The sequence below is a fragment of the Rattus norvegicus genome, chromosome 20 (genome assembly GCF_036323735.1).
Source record: "Rattus norvegicus strain BN/NHsdMcwi chromosome 20, GRCr8, whole genome shotgun sequence".
NCBI classification, from domain to species: domain Eukaryota; kingdom Metazoa; phylum Chordata; class Mammalia; order Rodentia; family Muridae; genus Rattus; species Rattus norvegicus.
In genome coordinates this window covers 49,364,756-49,387,361 of record NC_086038.1, presented here as the reverse complement: position 1 = coordinate 49,387,361, position 22,606 = coordinate 49,364,756, and the positions used below count along the sequence as shown (strand labels likewise).

General features: G+C 43.9%; 1 protein-coding gene and 1 long non-coding RNA gene across 5 annotated transcripts in view; one reads left to right on the top strand and one right to left on the bottom strand.

The window, feature by feature from the left end:
- Atg5 (autophagy related 5) overlaps positions 1-6,527 on the bottom strand; it is a 90,992-nt gene extending 84,465 nt beyond the window's left edge. For 3 of the 4 annotated variants that reach the window (NM_001399020.1, NM_001014250.2, NM_001399019.1), the window contains exon 1: positions 6,285-6,527. The gene's annotated coding sequence lies outside the window, so the exon portion shown is untranslated. Of the gene's footprint in view, positions 1-4,228; positions 4,319-6,284 lie in introns of all 4 variants that reach the window. The other variant, NM_001399021.1, reaches the window with a different exon arrangement.
- Positions 6,528-6,559: 32 nt separating this feature from the next.
- Positions 6,560-22,606, top strand: part of LOC102554815 (uncharacterized) — a 64,751-nt gene continuing 48,704 nt past the window's right edge. The window contains exons 1-3 of the long non-coding RNA XR_005497762.2: positions 6,560-6,955; positions 12,530-12,723; positions 13,631-21,880. This is a non-coding gene — a long non-coding RNA (uncharacterized LOC102554815). The remainder of the gene's footprint in view (positions 6,956-12,529; positions 12,724-13,630; positions 21,881-22,606) is intronic.

Below are 22,606 nucleotides of genomic sequence, written 5' to 3'. Positions count from 1 at the left end.
GCTCTGCTCAGCCTCAGACCAGTTTCAAATCTCTAGAAACACTGCATTATTTCATACCACCTCACGCTGGCTGACAGCCTCTATGTTCTCATTTGATGATATGAGATAAATGATAAACCGTTCTATCGTACTGCACTTTGCTTACAGTCTCCGCCCACCCCCTCCCAGCTTCCTGAGCGTTTCAGAGTCCACCCATGGGCTCAGGGCAACCTGAGGCACGAGCAGCCTCTCTTGGTAGCTTTATTCCTGAAGAAAACGGTCTCTCCCTCTCCAGAAGCCACAGCTGCTCACCTCCAGGAACTTCCTGAGCCTCGCCCCTCCCCTCCCCTTCCTGGGATGCTGGGTGCCTTGCTCTGATACAGGTCTTGCCCATGGAGCAGCAGTAAGATCATGTATGTAAAGGTTCTGTCCTGTCCAACAAGTCTACTTCCTCTGGTTCTGTAAGAGCTTATGAGGAGGAAGAGGAAATAAATATTAGTGGATCTGTAGTATTCAAAGAATTCTAAAATACTTAGAACTTTGGGGTTGAGGAAAGGCTGTTGGTAAAGTACCTGCTGGGAAAGTTCAGATGCTCAGTCAAGGGTGGTGCATCAGGATGGAGACACCTCGGTGACAGCACCTCAGCAAACCCCTACACACTCACGCCCCCCACATGTGTGCAAACACACATGTATACAGCACACAATCACACAATCAATAAGTAAACAAAATAATAAATACATTTGGCACTTAAAGGATGGCAATGAACAGTCAAAGAAAGCACCACACGCTTCACCTCACCTCAGACGAGAATTTAAATTAAAAAATACAAATGGAGCAAGGTGTGGTGCTCAATACCCACAATCCTAGTGCTCAGGAAGTGGAGGCAGGAGGATTGAGAAGTCACAGCTGGCTTTGGCTATCTACCAAGTTCAGGGCCAGCCTGGGCTAGGTGAGATCCCATCTCAAAAGTGCAAAAGGAAACTAAGGTAAGTTGGAAGAGTATCTAATATGCAACCTCCTCACACCGCAGCTGAGGCGCATGGCAAACGCGGAGCAGGCTGTGTCCCCACAGAGAATCTTAACACATCTGGCTCCCAGGCCTGAAGGGAGCACTCCAAAATCCAAGTACAGGGTACAGCGTAGCAGAACAGTGCTTGTCCAGCGTATATGAGACCCTAAGTTCAATTCCCAGCACTGAAGAAAGGGGGCAGGGTGGGGGGGACTGCTTGCCAGAAATAGTGACATGCAGTTAATTCTGGTGCTTCGGAAGCTGAGACAGAATGATCACTACTCTTAGGTCAACCCCGGTTACTGTGCCTGGATTTTTGTCAACTTGACACAAAGTTAGACATTTCAGAGAAGAAATTTTAATTTAGAAAATGTCCCCATAAGACTGGCTTTTAGGCAAGTCTACAGGACATCTTGAGAAACAGTTGACGTAGAAGGGCCCCTTCCACTGAGGGCAGGCAGTGCCACACCTGGGCAGATGTACTTGCCTGGTCTAAGACAGCAGGCTGAGCAAGCAGCGAGGTAAGCGGGTAAGCGGTTTTCCTCCAAGGCCTCTGCTTCACTCCCTGACCCAGGTTCCTGCCCTGACTTCCCGTCAAGACCTCTGTGATTTCAGGATGGAGCTGAAATAAACTCTTTCCTCCCCAAGCTGCTTTTGAACTCAGCAGTAGGGTAATGCTGAAGATACAAATGAGTAAGACAGAGCCTGGGCTACATGACAAGACCCTATTTCAAAGATCCTAAAAATCCAAGTAGTTCCTAACTGTGCCTGGCACTGTATCACAAAGTCACCATAAAGCTGGAAACAGCTCTAATGAGCCACACTCAGGACCGTATATATCTAAAGGTGAGCATGCAGAAGCAACACGGGCCAACACTTTAGTAAGCTTTGCCTGGGAATAGTATTCCAGAGTTAAGGCTGTAAAGGCTTCAGGAGCACATGTGACCCCAGCCCAGTCTCCTTTTCCCATGGGATGAAATTACTTCTCAAATCACAAGGTTGTTCCAGTGGGGAAAACCTACAGTGAATAAAGAGAGACGGTGGCCGATGCAAGGAAATGCAAGCAATTCCCTTACTGTCAACCCTGTGGAAGCTCATGGAATACATCACAGGAAAAGCAGGAAGGATGTCAATTCTATCCAGCCTAGAGAACCTGTGAGGTTTGTAAGAGGTGAAACGGGACAAGGGTCTCAGAGCTGTGCATGGAGGGCAAACCTGGGGGTAAGAGGTTAAACAGGAGCAATTTAGCAACTGAGGCATTGCTAACATGTGTACTGGACCTAGGACAAAGTGGGCTGGCAGGAGACACACATCTTCCTAGGCATATGGCAGGAGACACAAGCCTTCCCAGGTATATGACAGGAGACACACACCTTCCCTTTATGGCAGGAGACGTACGCCTTCCCAGGTATATATGGCAGGAGATGTACGCCTTCCCAGGTATACATGGCAGGAGACATACGCCTTCCCAGGTATATATGGCAGGAGACGTACGCCTTCCCAGGTATATATGGCAGGAGACGTACGCCTTCCCAGGTATATATGGCAGGAGACGTACGCCTTCCCAGGTATATATGGCAGGAGACGTACGCCTTCCCAGGGATATATGGCAGGAGATGTACGCCTTCCCAGGTATATATGGCAGGAGACGTACGCCTTCCCAGGTATATATGGCAGGAGACATACGCCTTCCCAGGTATATATGGCAGGAGACATATGCCTTCCCAGGTATATATGGCAGGAGACATATGCCTTCCCAGGTATATATGGCAGGAGATGTACGCCTTCCCAGGTATATATGGCAGGAGATGTACGCCTTCCCAGGGATATATGGCAGGAGATGTACGCCTTCCCAGGTATATATGGCAGGAGACGTACGCCTTCCCAGGTATATATGGCAGGAGATGTACGCCTTCCCAGGTATATATGGCAGGAGATGTACGCCTTCCCAGGTATATATGGCAGGAGACATACGCCTTCCCAGGTATATAGCGGGAGACGTATACCTTCCCCAGGTATATGGGAAACTGCCCAGTAATGGACAGTGGTCAGTCTCTCCTTCAACTGCAAACAGCTTCAGACATGGGTCTCTGGTAATGTCTAGTGCCTCTACATTCCTCCAATCCACCCATTCCCCCACTTTCCTGTACCGCTCACCCAGAGCTTCCCCAGTTTTCCAGTCTCCTCCCTTTCCTTCTGCTGTCTCATGACCCTATTTCTATTTCCTCTTAAACCTATGCTTCAATCAATCTCAGCGAGGGATTCACTGACTGGTTCTATCTACCCTGGGGTAGGGAGAAAGAGGAGAGGATTTTATGTTCCTACTGTGTCTCCTGTGTGCCTCCCTCCCTCCTAAAGGAAACATGCACCAACTTTCAAACAACTTTAAATACCAAATATACTTGTTACAACTTCCATTTTCACCTTCATCTTGGACTCCTGAACTTGTTTCACAAGTGTTCTCCTGTACACTGGCAGTGCCATTTGGAAGTTTAACACCTGCACAACTGAGGCTGGCCTCAGGTCTTCCTCTCTCCCACGCCACATCCTCCTCCACTATAGAAGCAGAAACCCCATTAGTCTGTTGCTCTGTCCACCCACCTTACAATTATCCCTAACTCTTCTTCCTTAGAAACTAAAATCTAATCATTCCCAACCACACAGACCCAAGCCACAATGACCTCTATTTCTGCAGTCAACATGGCAATCAGATACTTTCAAAACTCTACTTAGGTCAATCTGCTCCTGACTCAAACTTTTCTCATTAAAAATAAAAACAGGAAGCCAGGCAGTGATGGCCCAAACCTTCAATCCCAGCACTTGGAAGGCAGAGGCAAGAAGATCCCTGTAATGAGCACAGTTTAAAAAGAAAGAAAAAGCCTTTTAGCCACTACACCTAAGAACTCAGTTATGTCACTTACTCCAGATAACCAGACACAGCCCTAGAACCCCACTAGATGGTATATAAGCAGAGACCAAGAGCAATACTCTGCTCTTACTTCTGGAGAGATGCCACCTTGACCTGCTCAGTGGCTGTAGAGCAGATCACGCCCCCACATGCTGACCATTCAATCAGAGACTTCTGTTAGAGCCTGGACCTTCACCTAAGATACGCAGAACAGGTGAGCAGCCTTAGGAAGCAAGGCGTAGGACCACAGTTAGGAACTGAGAATGTGAACATCGTGTAATGACCCTCAGCATGATAAAATATAACTTTTGTATTCTATGTGTAACTACCTTCTTGCTCCCGACAATCTCTGTGAGTTCAAGGCCAGCCTGATCCACAAAGCAAGTTCCCGGACATCCAGGGCTGTTACACAGAGAAACCTTGTTTGGAAAAAGAGAGAGAGTAAAAGATAGTAAAAGGTGATGGTGGTGTATGCTTTTAATTTCAGCTCTGGGAGGCAGTGGAAAAGTGGATCTCTGAGTACAACTGCCAGCCTGGTCTACACAGCAAGTTCCAGAACAGTCAGGAATACACAAAGGAACCTTGTACAGAGAGACAAAGAGGTAGGGAAGGAAGAGAGAGGAAAGGAAAGGAAGGGTGTGAGGAAGAAATCTGAACCTTTAATCCCAGCCCTGAGAAGGCAGAGGCAGTTGGATCTCTGAATTTAAGTGCGGCCTGATACAAGGTCACAGAGTGAGATCCTGTCAGAGAGACGGAGAGAGAGCAAGAGCGAGAAGAATGAATACAGGCTGCACTTGCAGAGGACATGGGTTTGGTTCCAGGCTAGCACTCTTCAGTATACAGCTCAGGGGACTCCTTGATGGGACTGGGCATGAATACAAGGGGCATACGTATATGCTCACATTAAGAGTTTTTTTTTCTTTTCTTTTTTTCGGAGCTGGGGACCGAACCCAGGGCCTTGCGCTCGCCTAGGCAAGCGCTCTTCCACTGAGCTAAATCCCCAACCCCTCACATGAAGATTAAAACGGAAAAAATTAAGTTTTTACAGAGTCCCACAAGGACTCTGTCTCATCTCTGAGCACTCCTCTTTGCCCCGGAACTGGCTAGTAGGCCCCAACGGCCTTTCCATGTGGCTTAGCTTCACTTGAATACCTTTTCTATGGATAGCACTAACCCTGTGCATTCCATTTCATTGGTTTATTCTTTTTCTAGAACTTTCTATCACCTGGAATATACTCCCCCCCCCCCCCCCCAGACAGGGGCTCACTGGGTCACCCTGGTTGGCTTAGAACTCACTATGCAGACCAGGCTAGCATCCTGAGTACTAGGGGTTAAAGACAAGCACTGTGAGTGAGTGAGTGAGTGAGTGTGTGTGTGTGTGTGTGTGTGTGTGTGTGTGTGTGTGTGAAAGAGAGAGAGAGAGAGAGAGAGAGAGAGAGAGAGAGAGAGTGTTCCTTTTTGAGTCAGGGTCTTGCTCTGTAGTCCAGGCTGGCCTCCAACCCAAGGCAATCTTCCTACCTCGGCTTGTCTAGCACAAGGACTAGAAGCTTGGGCCATCACAGTTGGGTTTTGTTGTTTTCCTATGGGCCTCAAAACTGGGCTCAAAGTACATTTAAAGTTACTGTGACATTCTACCTGTCACGACAACGACCATAAAACAATGATCTCAAATTCAATTCATACAATAACTTTAATGAAATCAGAATATCTGACTCAAGTACTTGGTATCAAGGACCCAAGATAGTTATCAGGTGAATTCTAGAGTGCTTTAGACAGTCAGTTGTCCCTGGGGTTCTGATTAGTGAAGACATGCTATGCTTCCTCAGGAAAAAGAACGCTACATGCTTCGGGAGAAAAAATCTACACGCCACCCAGCTTCTTAGGTTCCTCAAGTTTATATTCTCTGAGAGCAATTCCAACAAAGTAAATAAACGAAAGTGTTCTACTAACAGAAAAATGCATTTTTTTAGTATTAAGTACTATTTTTAAACTGGGACTCAAAGAACGGCATTGAAGATAAAGTCTGCGTTTAGATAGAACCGATAAGCACCGAAATAATTCCGATTTAAATACATCGCACTAAAACGCAAGTTTAACTTGAGCTTCGGACTCGAGGCTACATTTCCTACCTTAGGAAGGAACTGACATACTACCTACCCAAAGGGACAGCTAGGCTGCCCAAGGGCTCCGGGGCCGGTGTCTCGCCAACTCCACCTCCGCCCAGCGGCACCGCCTCCCCCGCCATCGCCTCCGGGTGCGCTCTTTACACCGGCCGCTTGCCCGCAGCCCTTGCCCGGTCACCCTCTGCCACACACTTCCGCGCCCCGGACACACACACACACACACACACACACACACACACACACACACACACATGAGCTTTACCCGAGGTGCCGGCTCTGCTCCGGCTTCCCGCAGCGCGGAAGACGCTCGGTCGGGTTGGGTCTACCGGGATCACAGCGTCCTGCAGAGGCGCAGGAGCAGAAGTCCCAGTGCGCGCGCAGCCGCACAGAGCGCCGCCGCCGGGGGTCAGAAAACAGCCCAGCGGGCACTTCCGCCCTCCGAACCAGAGCGAACCGCAGCGCCCGTAGCCCACCGTAAGTCCAGTCACCCTCGGCGCCCGGAGATGACGTCACCCGCCCACGTGGCCAGCGCCCCGCCCTCTGAGTTCCGCCCAACCGGGCAAGACCCGAGCTGCTCCTGAGCGTGCGCAGAGACAAGGAGCGCCTGAGCTCGCATTGAGTCCGCTGGTTTCCTTCTTGGACCAACAGAACGCGTACGTTGGTGTTCCCGGTTGTCAGTTGTAGAAGAACAGAGAAATAAAGGACCCTGAGACGTCCGCTGCCGCGGTAGCGGCATTTTTCTCTTCCTCACAAAACAGTATTGTAAAAACCTTACTGTTAAGAGTGATTGGGGTGGTTTGGTTGGGCTAGAGTCAGGACAGAGGTGTCAAGCTGCAACTACAGCAGATCTGGGACTTAAGGAGTTTGTCTCGGGCTGCTCAGCCTCCCAAGTGCGAGAACTGCAGACGCGAGCCACCACACCTGGCTTTCAAGGTAAACCACATTCATTTGCTCAGGAGAACCTGCCCACTCCTGTAGGACCACAGCAGCCATTAGTGGCTGTATTTAACCCCAACTGGTAAAAGTACCAAAGCCTCCCTTACCTCTAAGAGTACCTTTCCTACTCTTCTTGTTTTGAAAATAAAAAGTAAACCTATCTCTAAAGAGTACTTGAGCTGGGTCTTTACTCACCAAACATTTTAACAACCACCTCCTCCTCCTCCTCCTCCTCCTCCTCCTCCTCCTCCTCCTCCTCCTCCTCTTACCCCTCCTCCTTTCCTCCTCTTTCCTTCCTCCTCTTCTTTTCTCTCCCCCCCTTACCCCAGGAGCGAGTGGGGTTCCAAGCAGATCATAAGAGATGGTTATTGGAACCCCCGGTGCTGTAGTTACAGGCAGTTGTGAGGCACCCAGTGCAGGCGTTGGAAATGATTTTAGTCTTTTGCAAGAGCAGCGAGCATCTTAACTACATTGGTGTGTGGGCATTTCTCTAGCCTATTTTTTTTTTCTTTCCGTTCTTCCTCTCTCCTTTTTCCGGTTTGAGACAAGTTCCATGCAGCGCTGCCAGGGCAACTTGCTCTGTCGGCAGCACCAGAACATGGTCAGAGCCATGAATCTAAAGGCAGTGTTACCTTAAGAAACCCAAGGTGATCTTGTCAGTCTTCCGTTCAGGAGAAGCTGGGTTGACTTTTCTAAGGCTCTAACTAATGTAGTTTGGTGCCATAGTCTGGTAATTCTGGCGATGGATCTTGTACCAGTGTCCATGTCCTGGCCAGTATTTAATAAAACTGCTTCGAATTTGGCTCAAATTTTGTCGTAATGGTCGTACTCTCGCCCCATGGAATTAACACCGTTCCTTTGTGAGGTTCCCTGAACCTTGGTGTCCCTTTTATGGCTGAGCATACAATAGTCATTTTTTTTTTGTCAGTGCTTAGACCAGTTATGATCTCAGCTAGTCACTGATTACTGAGTTTATAGTAGTAGGGATTTTTGCTTTGAGTAGGTGGAGTGGATGAGAACTGTGCCTTTTGAACTTTGGACTGGTATTCTTACAAAAAAAAAAGCCCCTACATTTTCCCCAAGTATTATAAACATTTATTAAGGAGTCTCGTTATAAAACAAGCCTGTTTTTCACTCAAGGTAAATCACTGATGATACTGACGTGTTCAATCACTCAAAGTCCCTTGGAAGCAGATTTTACTTTATTACTTCTTTTTTTTTTTTTTTTTTTTTTGGTTCTTTTTTTCGGAGCTGGGGACCGACCGAACCCAGGGCCTTGCGCTTCCTAGGTAAGCGCTCTACCACTGAGCTAAATCCCCAGCCCCTACTTTATTACTTCTTAAATTCTAGAGAACAATCACACTATTATCCAGTGTGATTTCTACACATTTCCAAACAGCCTGTACCATATTCAATAATAATGAAGAAATATTTCTTAATTCCCTTAGATGACTTTTGACTCGCCTCTGGTTTAGTTTTAAGTACCTCAGGCAGGAGGATCTCCTGAGCAAATGAACGTGGTTTACCTTGAAAGCCAGGGGTGGTGGCTCACGTCTGCAGTTCTCACACTTGGGAGTCTGAGGAGTCTGAGATCATGATCTGAGCTTGGAGTTAGAATCTAAGGTCCACACACTTGTTAATACTGTTAATATTTCACCACAATACAAAAGGAATTAAGATTTAGCAGTATCTAAAGTATCCCTCATATCAAAGGGATCCGAACTGTCCAGTTATAAAATTATCCCGATGCATAATAAAAAGGGGGATGCAAGATGCAATCCAGGACTACAGGAAGCTCAAGAAGAAGGATGACCAAAATGTGGATGCTCCCACTCCTTCTTAAAAGGGGGAACAAAAATATCCATAGGAGGGCATAGGGAGGCAAAGTTTAAAGCAGAGACTGAAGAAACACCCATTCAGAGCCTGCCTCACATGTGGCCCATATATATACAGCCACCAAACTAGATAAGATGGATGAAGCTAAGAAGTGCAAGCTGACAGGAACCGGATATAGCTGTCTCTTGAGAGACATATCCAGAGCATCTCCAATACAGAGGTCAATGCTAGCAGCAAACCACTGAACTGAGAACGGGACCCCCTTTGGGGTAATTAAAGGAGGGATTGAAAGAGCTGAAGGGGCTTGCAACCTCATAAGAACAACAATGCCAACCAACCAGAGCATCCAGGGACTAAACCACTACCCAAAGACTATACATGGACTGACCCTGGGCTCCAACTGCATATGTAGCAGAGAATAGCCTTGTTGGGGCACCAGTGGAAGGGGAAGCCCTTGGTCCTGCCAAAGTTGAACCCCCAGTGCAGGGGAATGTCGGGGTGGAGGGTAGTAAGGAGAGGTGGATCAGGAGGAGTACCTTTATGGGGGAGGGAGAGGGGATGAGGGCTTATAGACAGGAAACCGGCAAAGGGAATAACATTTGAAATGTAAAAAAAGAAATATATCCAATTAAAAAACCACAAAAATAAGAAATAAAAAGGGGAGTTTTGGGGGCTACTGTTTTGATATACTCAGTTCTAGTATAGATCTAAGAATTCTAAAACATTTAAATGAACCCACAGTCTTCTAAAGATCTCTAATAACTCAAAGGGGAAAAGATGAATGAATTCAACAAAGGCCATCTTCAAAAGAATACAGTGAGGAAGAAGGTAGAATAGAAAACTCATCACACAGATAAAAGTCAAAGCTTGTAAATTTCCACAAGCAACCTAAAATTCTAGTTTGCTGTAGCAGTAGCTGCAATCTTTAGAACACAAATATATAATTAAGTAGCTGCAGTGATTAATCACTTTTCTCAAAAGTATTAGTTATGTAACTGTAGAATTAATTTTCATTTTTTTCTCATACAATATATTTTGATTATAGTTTCCCCTCTCCCTCCCACTGTTCCTCCTAGTACCTCCCCAACTCCCTTGTCCCCTCTGGATCCATTCCCTTTCCAGCTTCTAAGACATAACAGCCAAGCACAACAAGATCAAATATAATAAAATGAAGCAAAACCACCCATATCATAGTTGGACACTGTAACTCAACAGGAGGAAGAGAGTCCCAAGAGTCAGAGATTCACTTGTTCTTACAGCCAGGAGTTTCATAAAAGTACAATAGCATATATATATATATATATATATATATATATATATATATATATACATATATATATACATACACACACATACATAGATATATATACACACATACACATATATACATACACACACATACATATATATATACACACAGACACACACACATATATATACATACACACACACGAGTGTGGGCGTGCGTGCGTGCATGCGTGCATGCGTGCATGCGTGTGATACTAAGCACTGGTACAGACTGGTGCAGGCCTTGCGCTTGCTGCTTCAGTCTCTGTGAGCTCAGATGCACCCTGCTCAGTTGATTCTGAAGGTCTTGTTACCCTAGGATCCCCTATGACCCTAGGCTCCTACACTCTTCCTGCCTCCCCTTCACAGGCTTCCCTGAGCTATGAGGAGAGAGATTTGATGGAGGTCTCCAATTCAGACTCTCTCCACATACTATCTGACTGTGGGTCTCTGCATCTGTTCTCATCTTCTCTGAAGATGACTGGAAAAGGCACGGATCTATGAGTATAACAGAGTATCATTAAGAGTCAGTTTACTATCTATCCACCCACCCATCCACCCACCCACCCATCCATCCATCCACCCATCCACCCGCCCATCCATCCACCACCCATCCATCCATCCACCCACCCACCCATCCATCCATCCATCTATCTATTATAGACCAGTAGTGTTTGGTTTTACTCTGGGTCTCTGGGCTATCTAGTCTCTGGTTCTTAATTACCCAAGCAAGCTGTGTTTGGTATAGGTTTGTTCTTGTGGAGTGGACATTAGTCAAATGAGGCATTGGTTGACTCCTGCCACAAGTTCTGAGCCACCGTTGTCCTAGCTTATTTTTCAGGTAGGACAGATTGTAGGTCAAAGGTTTTGTGCCTGGGATAGTGTCCAAGTGTCCACATTTCTCTTCCAGTAGCACTGAAGAGATTAGAATGTAGAGGGTGAAGGTCTCATGTAGGTACCAGCTCTATTTTCCCCCGTTAAATGAGTTCTGTGCTTGGTGTCTGTGGCAATGGGGCACTTATTTGCATTAACAACAGCCTGGGTAGTTTGGGGTTTTCCGTGGGACCCATTTGGCTGACAACTCAATCATTTGCAGCTCAGTGCCACCATCGAAAGCCCTGCCTGGCTACAAGAAATGGCCAGTTGAGACTCCATATCCCATTACTAGGACCTTTATAGATTGCAGGAAGTTTCCACTGCACTGTGTTTACACAGTGTCCCCTAACTGTCCCCAATTTCAGACATCACTCCTGACACCCACTTCCTTCCATCTTCAGCTGCCTCTGCCTTTCCTCTATCCTCTCAAAAAATCAATTTCCCCCTGTCAGGAAGAGACAGTCATTTCCCCTCGATCCCTCCTCTTTACCTAACCTGAGTCTGTGGATTGTAGCTTGGTGTATTGGTTAGGGTTTTCCTGCTGTGAAAAGACACCATAACCAAGGCAACTCTTATAAAAAACATTTAATTGGAGCTGACTTACAGGTTCAGAGGTTCAGTCCATTATCACGGCACTAGCATGGCAGCGTCCAGGCAGGTGTAGGGCTGGAGGAGCTGAGAGTTCCACCTCCTGTTCTAAAGGCAGCTAGGAGAAAACTGCTTTCCAGGCAGCTAGGATGAGGGTCTTAAAGCCCATGTTCACAGTGACACACCTACACCAACGGCGACACACTGCCTGGACCATCACACTTGGTTATTACTTAACAGCATATATCCATTCATAAGTGAACACATACCTTATTTATCTTTCTGAGTGTGCATTGCCTCAGGATGATTATTTTTGTAGTTCCTTTCATTTTCCTGCAAATTTCAAACTCTTTTATTTTTGACAGTTGAGTAATACTCCACTGTGCAACTGCATCACATTTTCTTCTCCATTTTTCTGAGGAGGGACATCTATGTCGTTTCCAGTTTTTGGCTACAAAGGCACAATGAACATGGTTGAGTGTTCTTATGGGAGGATGGTGCATCCTTTAGGTATATGCCCAAGAGTGGTATAGCTGGGTCTGTAAGGTTGTTTATGAGGAAGTGCCTTAATGACTTTCATAGTGACGTATACGTTTGCACTCCCACCAGCAATGGAGGAGTGTTCTCCTTGCTTCACATCCTTGATAGCACGAGCTGTCCCTTGTATTATTGATCTTAGCCATTCTGACAGGTTTAGGATGGAATCTCCAAGTAGTTTTGATTTGCATTTTGTTGATAACCACTACGGTGCTGAACGTTTCTTTTAACTGTTTCTAGGCCATATGCAATTACTCTATTGAAAATTCTCTGCTTAGTTCCATACCCTGTTTTAAAATTTGATTATTTGGTTTGTTGATGTGTAGTTTTTGGAGTTCTTTATATATTTTCGATGTCAGTTCTGTGTCAGATGTACAGTTGGTAAAGATCCTTTCTCACTCTGTAGACTGCTGCTCTGTGGGGTTGACTGTGTCCTTTGTTTTACAGGAACTTTTCGGTTTCATGAGGTCCCATTCACTAACTGGTGTTCTCAGTGTTTGCCCCGTCTGTGTTCTACTCAGTCATCTCCTACGGCAATGCACCCAAGCTTAGTCACCACTTTCTCCTCTGTCAGGTCCGGTGTATCCGGTTTTCTGTTGAGATCTTCGATGCACTTGCACTTGAGTTCTGCAGGATGATGAGTACGTGTCTATTTGCATTCTTCTGTATGCAGACATCCAGCTTGGCAAGCAATATTAGTTATGGGTGCTTTCCTTTTGCCAGTGTGTATTTCTGGGTTCTTTAGAAAAAAATCAGGTGTTCCTGTGTGTGGATTTATGTCTGGGTCTTCAGTTCAGTCCCATTAGTCAATGTGTCTATTTCCATCCCAATGACATGTGGTCTGTATTACTATAGCTCTGTAGTACAACTTGAAATCAGGGATGGTGAGAACCCCAGCAGTCCCTTTATTATTCAAAATTGTGTTTTTCCCATAAAGAAGGGGAGGGGGAGGGATTAGGGGAATGTTTGCCCGGAAACCGGGAAAGGGAATAACACTCAAAATGTATATAAGAAATACTCAAGTTAATAAAATAAAAAAAAATTGTGTTTTTAGGTATTCTGTATATTTTTGGCTTTTTTTTTCAAATAAAGTTGAGCATTGTTTTTTCAAGGTCTGTAAAGATTTTTTTGGGATTTTGATGGGGATTGCATTGAATCTGTGGCGAATTTTTGGCCCTTTTTACTATGTTCATTTTACCAATCCATGAGCACGGGCGTTCATCTTCAGATATCGTCTTTAGTTTCTTTCTTCAGAGACTTGATGTTTTTATCACACAATTCTTGCTTGCTTGGTTAGTTACCCCAAGACATTTTACATTATTTAGGGCTATCGTTTCTCAGTCCATTTGTCTTTTATGTATAGGAGGGTTACTGATCTTTTTCTTTTGAGATAGCCTTGTATCCAGCCACTTTGCCAAAAGTGTTTGTCAGCTGTAGGAAATACCTGGTGGAATATTTAGGATCACTTACGTATACTATGATATTGTCTGCAAAAAGTAATACTTTGACTTCTTCCTTCCTAATTTGTTTCTCCTTACTCTCTTTCAGGTGTCTCAGTTCTCCAGATAAAACTTCAAGTACTGTATTAAATGGATATGAAGAGAACAAACAGCCTTGCTTTGTTCCTGATTTTAGTGGAGTTTCTTAAAGTTTCTATCCATTTTTGGAAAATAATTTGAGGAGTATTGGCATTAACTCTTCTTTGTGCTCTGGGCTTGTTTTGGTTGATTTTGATGACTGCTCTTCAGTAGGAATTATAAGTCTGTTTCAAATGTTTACCTTATTGTCTTAGTCAAAGTTTGTATTTCTGCACCAAACATCATAACTTGGCCTTCTCCCTTGCAGTTTTAATATTTTTTCAGTATGTTTTGTGTTTTTATTATTATATGCTGAAAGGACTCTCTATTTTGGTTTGATCTATTTCGTGTTCTGTATGCTTCTTGTATGCATCTTCTTCTCTAGGTTGTAAAATTTTTCTTCTATGATTTTGTTCAATATATTTTCTGAAACTTCAAACTGCTTTCTGTCTTATTATGAGGCTTCCAGGACCCACATGCAATTTAAATAAGACACAGAGACGTCTATGTAGTTTAAAGCTGTTGGCCTTGTCCTAGGTCAATCTCTCAGCTAGCTCATCTAAATTTATCCTAACTTCTCTGCCTCCTGTCTCCTCATGTGATTCTCACTATCTGCTCTCTCCATTCTGCTTCTTTCTGTGTCTCCGTCCATCTGTGCATCTCTTTGAGTCTCCTGCATCTCCTTCCCTCTCTACCTAGGAGTCCCTCCCTAGATCCAGCTCCAGGTTTGGCCATCAGCTCTTTATTATACAAAAAGCATAGTCCAGCCTTTACCAATCAGCAGCAAGATGATCTGGTCCATCTCTTAGGGTGGCCCTTAGGCAATGAGGCCCATCTGACCTTCATCTTTGGGCAGGTGAGGAAGGGCAAGCATTTCCATATAGAAAACCAGTGATGGGCTAGAAATGACAGTACCAAGATCCTGTTAGGTTTTACAATTAACAATTGAAAAATACAGGGACATACCTTCAAAGGGAAGATCACCCCGACATCTTCCCCTTTGTCTTAGCGTTTTTCATTGCTGTGAGCAGATACCAATGACCAGGGAAATTCTTATTAAGGACAACATTTAATTGGGGCTGGCTTACAGGTTCTGAGGTTCAGTCCATTATCATCATGATAGGAAGCAGTGTCCAGGGAGGCCTGGTCCTGAAGGAGCTGAGAGTTCTACATCTTGTTCCAAAGGCAAACAGGACACGGCTTCTTTCTATAAACTGAGGTTGCTGTTGGGGTATTTGTTGCTACTACCGCCCCAAATTACTGCAAGCTGTTTACCAATCTTCACAGATGACATAATTTTATCATTGATATACAGTATTTTAATCCCTACTGGGTCTGTTCCTGATAATTGACAAAGTCTTAATCTTCCTTTTACAATCAAGTCAGGACCTTTTACATAGGTCTCAATTTTTTTACTCTGTTTATATGCTAAAAATATCCATTCTAAGACAATAATCTTTCCTCTGCATAAGAATTCCTGTGGGAGAATGAGTAGAAGGCAAAATAACTAAAATCCCATCAATCTTTGGATCCAAGCACTCCATGTGTGCTTCCGGTAATCTCTTTTCTACCAGAGCCAATTTTCTCTCAGTTTTTACTGATAATTTTCCCAGACTATTTAATTCTGACTCACCTTGTAAGATTTGAAATAAATTACTTAGCTCTTGAATAGTTAATCCGGTTTTAACCGATAGCCAGTTAATATCTCCCAGCCATTTTTGAAAATCATTATGAGTTTGTAATTGATCTATTATTATGTATATTTTCTGTGGATGAATTTTCTGTAAACCTATCTTATATCCTAGATAATTAGTAGAATCTTCTCTTTGTATTTTTTTCAGGAGAAATTCATATTCCCCAACAAGGCAAACTTATCCTTCCTTCATCAAATATTTCCCTGAGGAATCTGAATCAGCCAGTAATATATTATCCATATAATGATAAATTATAGATTCAGGAAATTGTTCATGGGTATGAACATTGTTCATTCTAATGGCTGTTGTACAAATATTGACATAAGGTAGGGCTACTTAACATTCCTTGTGACAAGATGTACCAATAGTATTTTTAGGCTATCCAGTATTTAGTATTCATGGTGAAAGCAAATGTTTCTCTATATTGTTCCTCAGGGGGTATTGAGAAAAAGCAATTATTTTTTGAGTTTTAAAAATTGATATTCTTTTTTTAAGTCAATCACTATAATAGACCATGCATTAGGTGACAAAGAAGTTAAAAGGATTCCAGATTGTAAAGAACCCTTAGGCAGAATTACTTTATTAATTGCTCTCAGATCTCTCATTATCCTCCATTTTTTTAGATTTTTTTAATGACAAATATAGAATTCCAAGAGCTGGTGACTCTTCTGTATGTTGAGCCTGCAGCTGCTCTTGGATCAGCTGTTCTGCGGCCTGTAACTTTTCCTTATTTAAGGTCCGTTGACCTATCCAAAAAGGTTAGTTAGTTAGTTATCACTTTAACAGCAGGGCACTTGGTACTCTATCAGCAGTGGAACCTATGTAAATTTAGAGCCATCTTCTCCTGTGTTCTACCTATGGACTGCCTTGATGGTCTGTAACTGATTTAGATACCAGTTTTCACTTTATCAGAGTGATAACTTTATCAAAGACATCTCCTGTCTTCTGACTTGCCCCTGAAGTCGAAGGAATGCTAACCTGTGCTTCCCAGCGTTGCAATTGATCTCTTCCCCAGAATTTCATGGCTATAACAACTAAATATGGACTTCATTTCCTATCTGACTTTCTGGTTCTATCCATTCAGTCCATTTTAGACCTTTTGTAAACCTGAGAAAATGTCCCCAGGGGCTGTGCAGTTACAATATGAAGTGGCCAAGTTGGGTTCCAGCAATCTTGAAAAATTATTGTTACATCTTCTCTGGTATCCACTAGGCCTTCAGTCTCCATTCCGTCTAATTGTAATCTCGACTTCGGTCTCTCATCATTTGTAGCATTAGTTTCCTGGTGTCTTCAGAACCTCTCACTCTGTCCATCAAAGTAGTTAGGCTTGGCGTACCAGACTTCACTTTCTATTTGCTCTCCAGAACAGCTTCTCCTTGGCTGACAGGAACCAATAACTCATGATGTGTCTTTGCAGGACCTGAGCAAAGCCCCATAGACACTTTTCTTATAGTAGGGCATGGCCTCATATATCACTGAGTGATCGGGTTTCACAAGCTCGTGTCTGCCTTGTCCACGTCTTTGACATAGCCCAGGAAGCTTTCTCCCTGGGTTAGCATTAGAGAAAAGTTATACTCGGGAAGTGTCTACAATCCTTTAGGAGAGGACTTGGGCTTCCACAGCCAAGGCCTCTGACATTCTGAGCTGTCATGCATTTAGCAATTCCCTGCCCAATTATAGAGGAATTGGAAGCATTAGATCCAACAGCACAGTAATTTTAATCCAGTCATAAATGGGTGTGGATCGGGCCTTTAAATGTCTAACCTTTTTGCATTCAGCATTAGCATTCTCAGAACTGAAGGCCCAATTAAAATCTCTCTAGCATCTGAGTCTGATATTGCTCTGTTTACAGCTGGCAATAATCTTTGTAAAAAGTCAGTAAAAGATTCATATGTACCCTGAGTTATTTTTTAAGCGATCCAGATCGTTTCCCCTGTTGTTCAACCTCAAGCACCTAAAGCTATCGTACGGCACTGCTATAAGGTGGTGTCGTTATGAATAATCCACCTGTGTAACTGTTGACTGACCTTGATCTAGCCACTGACCCTTGACAGTATCATTACCATTAGTCCTACTGCATCGATCTGTGGCTGAGGTCTCTTCTCTCCATCATGTCAGCCATTGTAATTGATGGCCAGCCTCCAAGACAGCTGACATTAAATCTTTCTAATCTTTTGGATCTATATGATTTTGCAGGGCCCAGTAATTAAGTATCTGTTTCATATAAGGGGAAAGGCATAAGCTACCATTAAATCCTTTTAGATCTAGTATCTCTATGGGCTTCCACTCAGATTCTTCATAGCCCAGTGGGTTTCCCTCATCTGGAGCTAAGTCTCTTACAGTAGCTGGAAAAATTGTAGGTCCTCTAATGGGCCTAAGCTGCCATCCTGCAATCTCATCACAAGGTGGCGCCATGGGATTGGATTCTTCTGAACTAAAGAGGAAATTGTGTATTCTGATTTTTAAAAACCCTCTAATTTCTGTTCTATATATTTAATTTAGCATTTCATCTCTCAGGCCTCTCCTTATCCAAGTCTACTTCCTGTGAATTTGAGGGGGGAAGGCAAGGAGGTCCTCCCCCTTCTTCTTTCTTCTGCTCTTTCTTAGAGAGGACATAGAAAACTGCAGTTATTATCCAACATATCGTTAACTCTATGCTGATAATTAAAGCAAAACTAAACAGGGCCCAAATACCCTCTGCTACAGTGTTTTCCTTTTGTTAACGCAGAAAGTGTTTTTCTTTTTATCTTACTCTCTACTTCCTTCACTTCAGTGTTTAAAGTTAGTATTTCCTCCCGAGGCTGTCTCTACCAAGTTTCTTCCCCTATTTCAATTCTATTTCTCTTCTTACCACTTCCAAACTTTAATGTCTATTTCTATACTTAAGTTTCTCTAAATTCTGTCCTCTGGGGATTGCCTCCTCTGAGCCTAGGTCTTTAGCTTCCTGCCCCACTGCAGACCTGGGAAAGTGAACCTTTCTTCTGAGTAAGGGACCAGGTCTGTCCACCACCCAGCCCTCACAGAGTCGTGTGCCACAGCGGACTGCCACTCTCGTACTGGGTTCTCTCATCCAGGCCGCACGTCTGGAGCTTGTCTCGGGCCTTAACCTTGGATCTCACACCCTGTGTCGGTTTGCCAGATATCACAGGACTTTTGTGGGCTGAATTGTGGTTTAAATAAAACACAGAGACTTCTCTGTAGTTTAAAGCTGTTGGCCTTATGTTTGGGCAGTCTCTCAGCCAGCTCATCTAAACCTATCTCAACTTTCCTGCTATCCCCTCTAATCATGTGGTTCTCACTCCCTGATTACAGCTCAATTCTCTCCCTTCTGCTCCCTTCTGTGTCTCCCTCCATCTGCAATGCTTTTCTAATCCCCCAAGTCTCCTTTCTGCCTCTGCCTGCAAGTCCTGCCCTCATACCTCTAACCCAGGTTTGGCCATCAGCTCTTCATCATACAAAAAGCATAGTCCAGCCTGAACCAATCAGCAGCAAGACGATCTGGTCCATCTCTTAGGGTGGCCTTTAGACAGTGAGGGCTGCCAGACCTTCATCTTTGGGCAGGTGAGGAAGGGCAAGCATTTCCATATAGAAAACCAAGGATGGGCCATAGAAATGACAGTATCAAGATCCCGTCACCACTTAGCTCTCTACTGGTACAGAAGTAGCAACTGGAAATACAGGGACACATCTTCAAACAACGTGAGGGAACGTGGGGAGGGGGTCCTAGGGAGAAAGGAGCTTCTCCAAACTTAAGCTCAGTGTTTGAGATGTGACATTCAAAACCCTGGATGTTCAGATGAGGTTTCGATAAAAATCCTAACTTTTTTAAATTCATACTTTAAAGTATGAGGTAGATGATGTGATTAATGCACAGTGATCATTGATGCAGATGGAGTCATTGGAAAGACATAAAGATGAGTAGAAAATGGCAACTTCTAGTAGTTTTTAAAGGCAAAGATATAAATTAGTGGTCATTGACTTAACCAGTTATATATCCGAGAAAATTAACGGATGTCAAATGTGCTCATATGCTACTTAAAAATTACTTAGAGAAAGTAGGCAAACACTTAGTTACCTGACATCTCAGTGTGGGCAAATAAAGTACAATTATGAGTTTCAAGGGACTTCATTCACAAGGCATCGCCTTTTAAGAAAAAAAAATGAGATCATCTTCTGAACAAATGAAAAAGAAAGTCAACTCAAATGGATCAAAGACCTCACCATAAAACTGGATACACTGAGTCTAATGAAAGAGAAAGTGGGAAATAGCTCTGAATACGTTGGTACAGGGGACAACTTCTGAACAAGTCACCAATGGCTATAAGATCAACAATTGATTACTGGGACATCATAAAACTGAAAAGCTTCTGTAAGGCAAAGGATACTGCCAACAGGACAAGATGGTAGCCTACAAATCGAGTAAAGAACTTCACCAACACTACATCCAACAGAGGGCTAGTATCCAAATATGTATAAAGAACTCATGAAATTAGACCAGCAAACCAAATAACCCAATTAAAAATGAGGTACAGAGCTAAACAGAGAATTCTCAACAGAGGAATCTCAAATGGCCGAGAAGCACTTGAATGTTCAACATCCTTATCAGCAAAGTGCAAATCAAGGCAACCCTGAAATTCCTCCTTATGCCCATCAGAATGGCTAACATTGAAAATTCAAGCAACAGCATATGCTGGCAAAGATGTGGAACACTCCTCCACAGCTTGTGTGTGTGCAAACTTGTACAACCATTCTGAAAATCCGTTGAACAGTTTCTCAGAAAATTGGGAATAGTTCTACCTGCAGACCCATTTATACCACTCTGAGGCATATACCCAAAAGATGTTCTGTCAGATCACGAGGACTTGTGCTCCACTCTGTTCATAGCAGCTTTATATGTAAAAGTCAGAAACTGGAAACAACTCAGATGTCCCACAACTGAAGAGTGCATGCGGAGAATGTGGTTCATTTCCATGGTGGAATAGTACTCAGCTGTTAAAAACAAGGACGTCATGAAATCTGCAGGGAAAATATCCTGAGTGAGGTAACCCATATCCAAAGGAACACACCCACACTACAATCCACGAACCCAAAGAAGCTAAACAAAAAGGAAAGCCGAAGTGGGGACACTTACTGTCCTAGCTAGTATTGATTGTATCTTTACACTGAAGTCTAGGCATCTTGATCAGGATGACTATAGTTCTAGGTGTTGATATCTATTTCTGCTTTTAGGGTAGATATTTTTGATCCTTAGTTTCTTTGTCCTCCCTGGACTCCAGGACAGTCTAATGGCTGTGTGCTGCCAGGTAGAAAATGTTCTGTGACCTGTTTCCCTGGCCCACTCATCTTGTGTGTTCCCAGGATATGCCTGCTGGTATTGTAGGCTTGTGAGTGGGATAAGTTGGGGGAAGGAAGATTGGAGGAGAAGATCTGTGAGATCCGTTGGAAATTGGGTCAGAGAGGAAAGGGAGGCTCCAGCAGGTGCAGTCTCTGTAGGAGACAACAGTGTGGGAATGAGACTGGGGTGTTGGATCTAGAGGACCAGAAGGTGAGGTGAAGATCAGCAGCTGGCCATTCTGCTCTCTTGGCAGGAGAGGCCTTTGGATTAGTGGGGGTGCCTTCAGGGGTTGGAGCCTGGGACAAAGTGAGCAATGAGTGTGTGTGTGTGTGTGTGTGTGTGTGTGTGTGTATGTGTGTGTGTAAGATCTGTGGGATCCACAGGAGATGGGAACAGCAAGGGGTCAGAGAAGGCTACCACAGTTGTGGTGCAGAGCTGGTATGAGAGCTAGATGAGCCACTTTTGAGGGAGTAATGGGAAGCAAGAAGTATTGGAGTAATAGAATAATTTAAAAAATATAAGACGCATTAATAAAAAACAATAAGCAAGAGATATAGCAAAGAAACTAACCGAAAACAAAGCAGTTGGCCAGAAATTATATACACAAGCAACTCATCTGGTTCATCAGTTTACATGTCAGTTTAGAAGAGGGGATGAATCTGAGTGCGGATGGAGAGTCGTGGACTGGGTTAGAAGGATGTGGATATTGGAAGGGATCAAGGGATAAAAGGGGGCAAGTGATACAGTTTATGCTTTAATTTAAACATGAAGTTGAAAACGTTTATAACTTCAGAGTTGGAGAGGAGGCTCATTGGTTCAGTGTGCTTCTGCCTCTTCTAGAAAACCCGTTCAGTTCCTAGAATGCCAGTCAGGTGACTCACAATTGCTTCTTATTCTAGCTCCTCGGGACCGGACACCATATTCTAGCCATCTCAGGTGCCAGCACAACCATGACAAATGAAAGCTTACATATATAGACAGACATAAATGAAAATAAAATTTAAAATAAGAAATATAACATCGACCATCTCCAAGAGGATGCAAATAAGCAGCTGAATGTTTAAGGACGAGACAAAATTTGAATGGGAAAGGACGTGAAAAGTACTGATGTCCTCTACATGACAAGCCCTGTACATTAAGTGTAGTGAACGTCAGCATAGAATAGTCAAGCAAAACAGGGCTGGAAGTCAAGGTGGGTGTATCACCACATTCACACACTAATAAGTGTTGGTCACGTGTTTCAAGATCTCTGGGATGCTATTCAGAGATTGTATCTGTTAATTTTCTATTTCTGTGGTAAAAACGCCATGGTCAGAAGCATTTTATGGAAGGAAGAGTGTGTTTAGATTCCAGTTCCTGATGTGTGTGGGTCTGTCTTGGTGGGAGGCCGTGTAGCAAGAGGCAGTCATGGTGGCAGGAAAGGAAGTTGAGAGATCCCACCTCCAGCAGAGACAATACAGGAAGTGGACAGAGACTACATGCTCAATGTTGGCCTCTGGGGATGGATTTCATCTCTCAAGGCTCCATCCAAGCTCCCACAACCTCCCCAAACAGTATCAAACCCTTGGAAACAACCCTCTAATTCCCCAACCAGTGAGGAACAGTCTTATTAAAAGCAGCACAGGAGCCGAAATAAAGATCTGACCCTGAAGACAATGTGGAGAATCTCAGAGTAGAGAAAACATACTCCGTGGAGTATTAGTAGTAATCTCTGTAGATTCAGATAATGTGTGGGAAAACTGAAAGCAGGGGCAGTTAGAACTGAGAGTCATGGCTGGAAATAACCTCTCCACATTATGTCCTGATCAAAGAATTTCACTTTCTTTTTCTCCTTGAGACGGGTGGTCTCCCTCTGCAGCTCTGGCTGGCCTCTTCAAATCCGAAGAAGGAAAGGGCTTGCAAGGTAAGCGCAGACTAC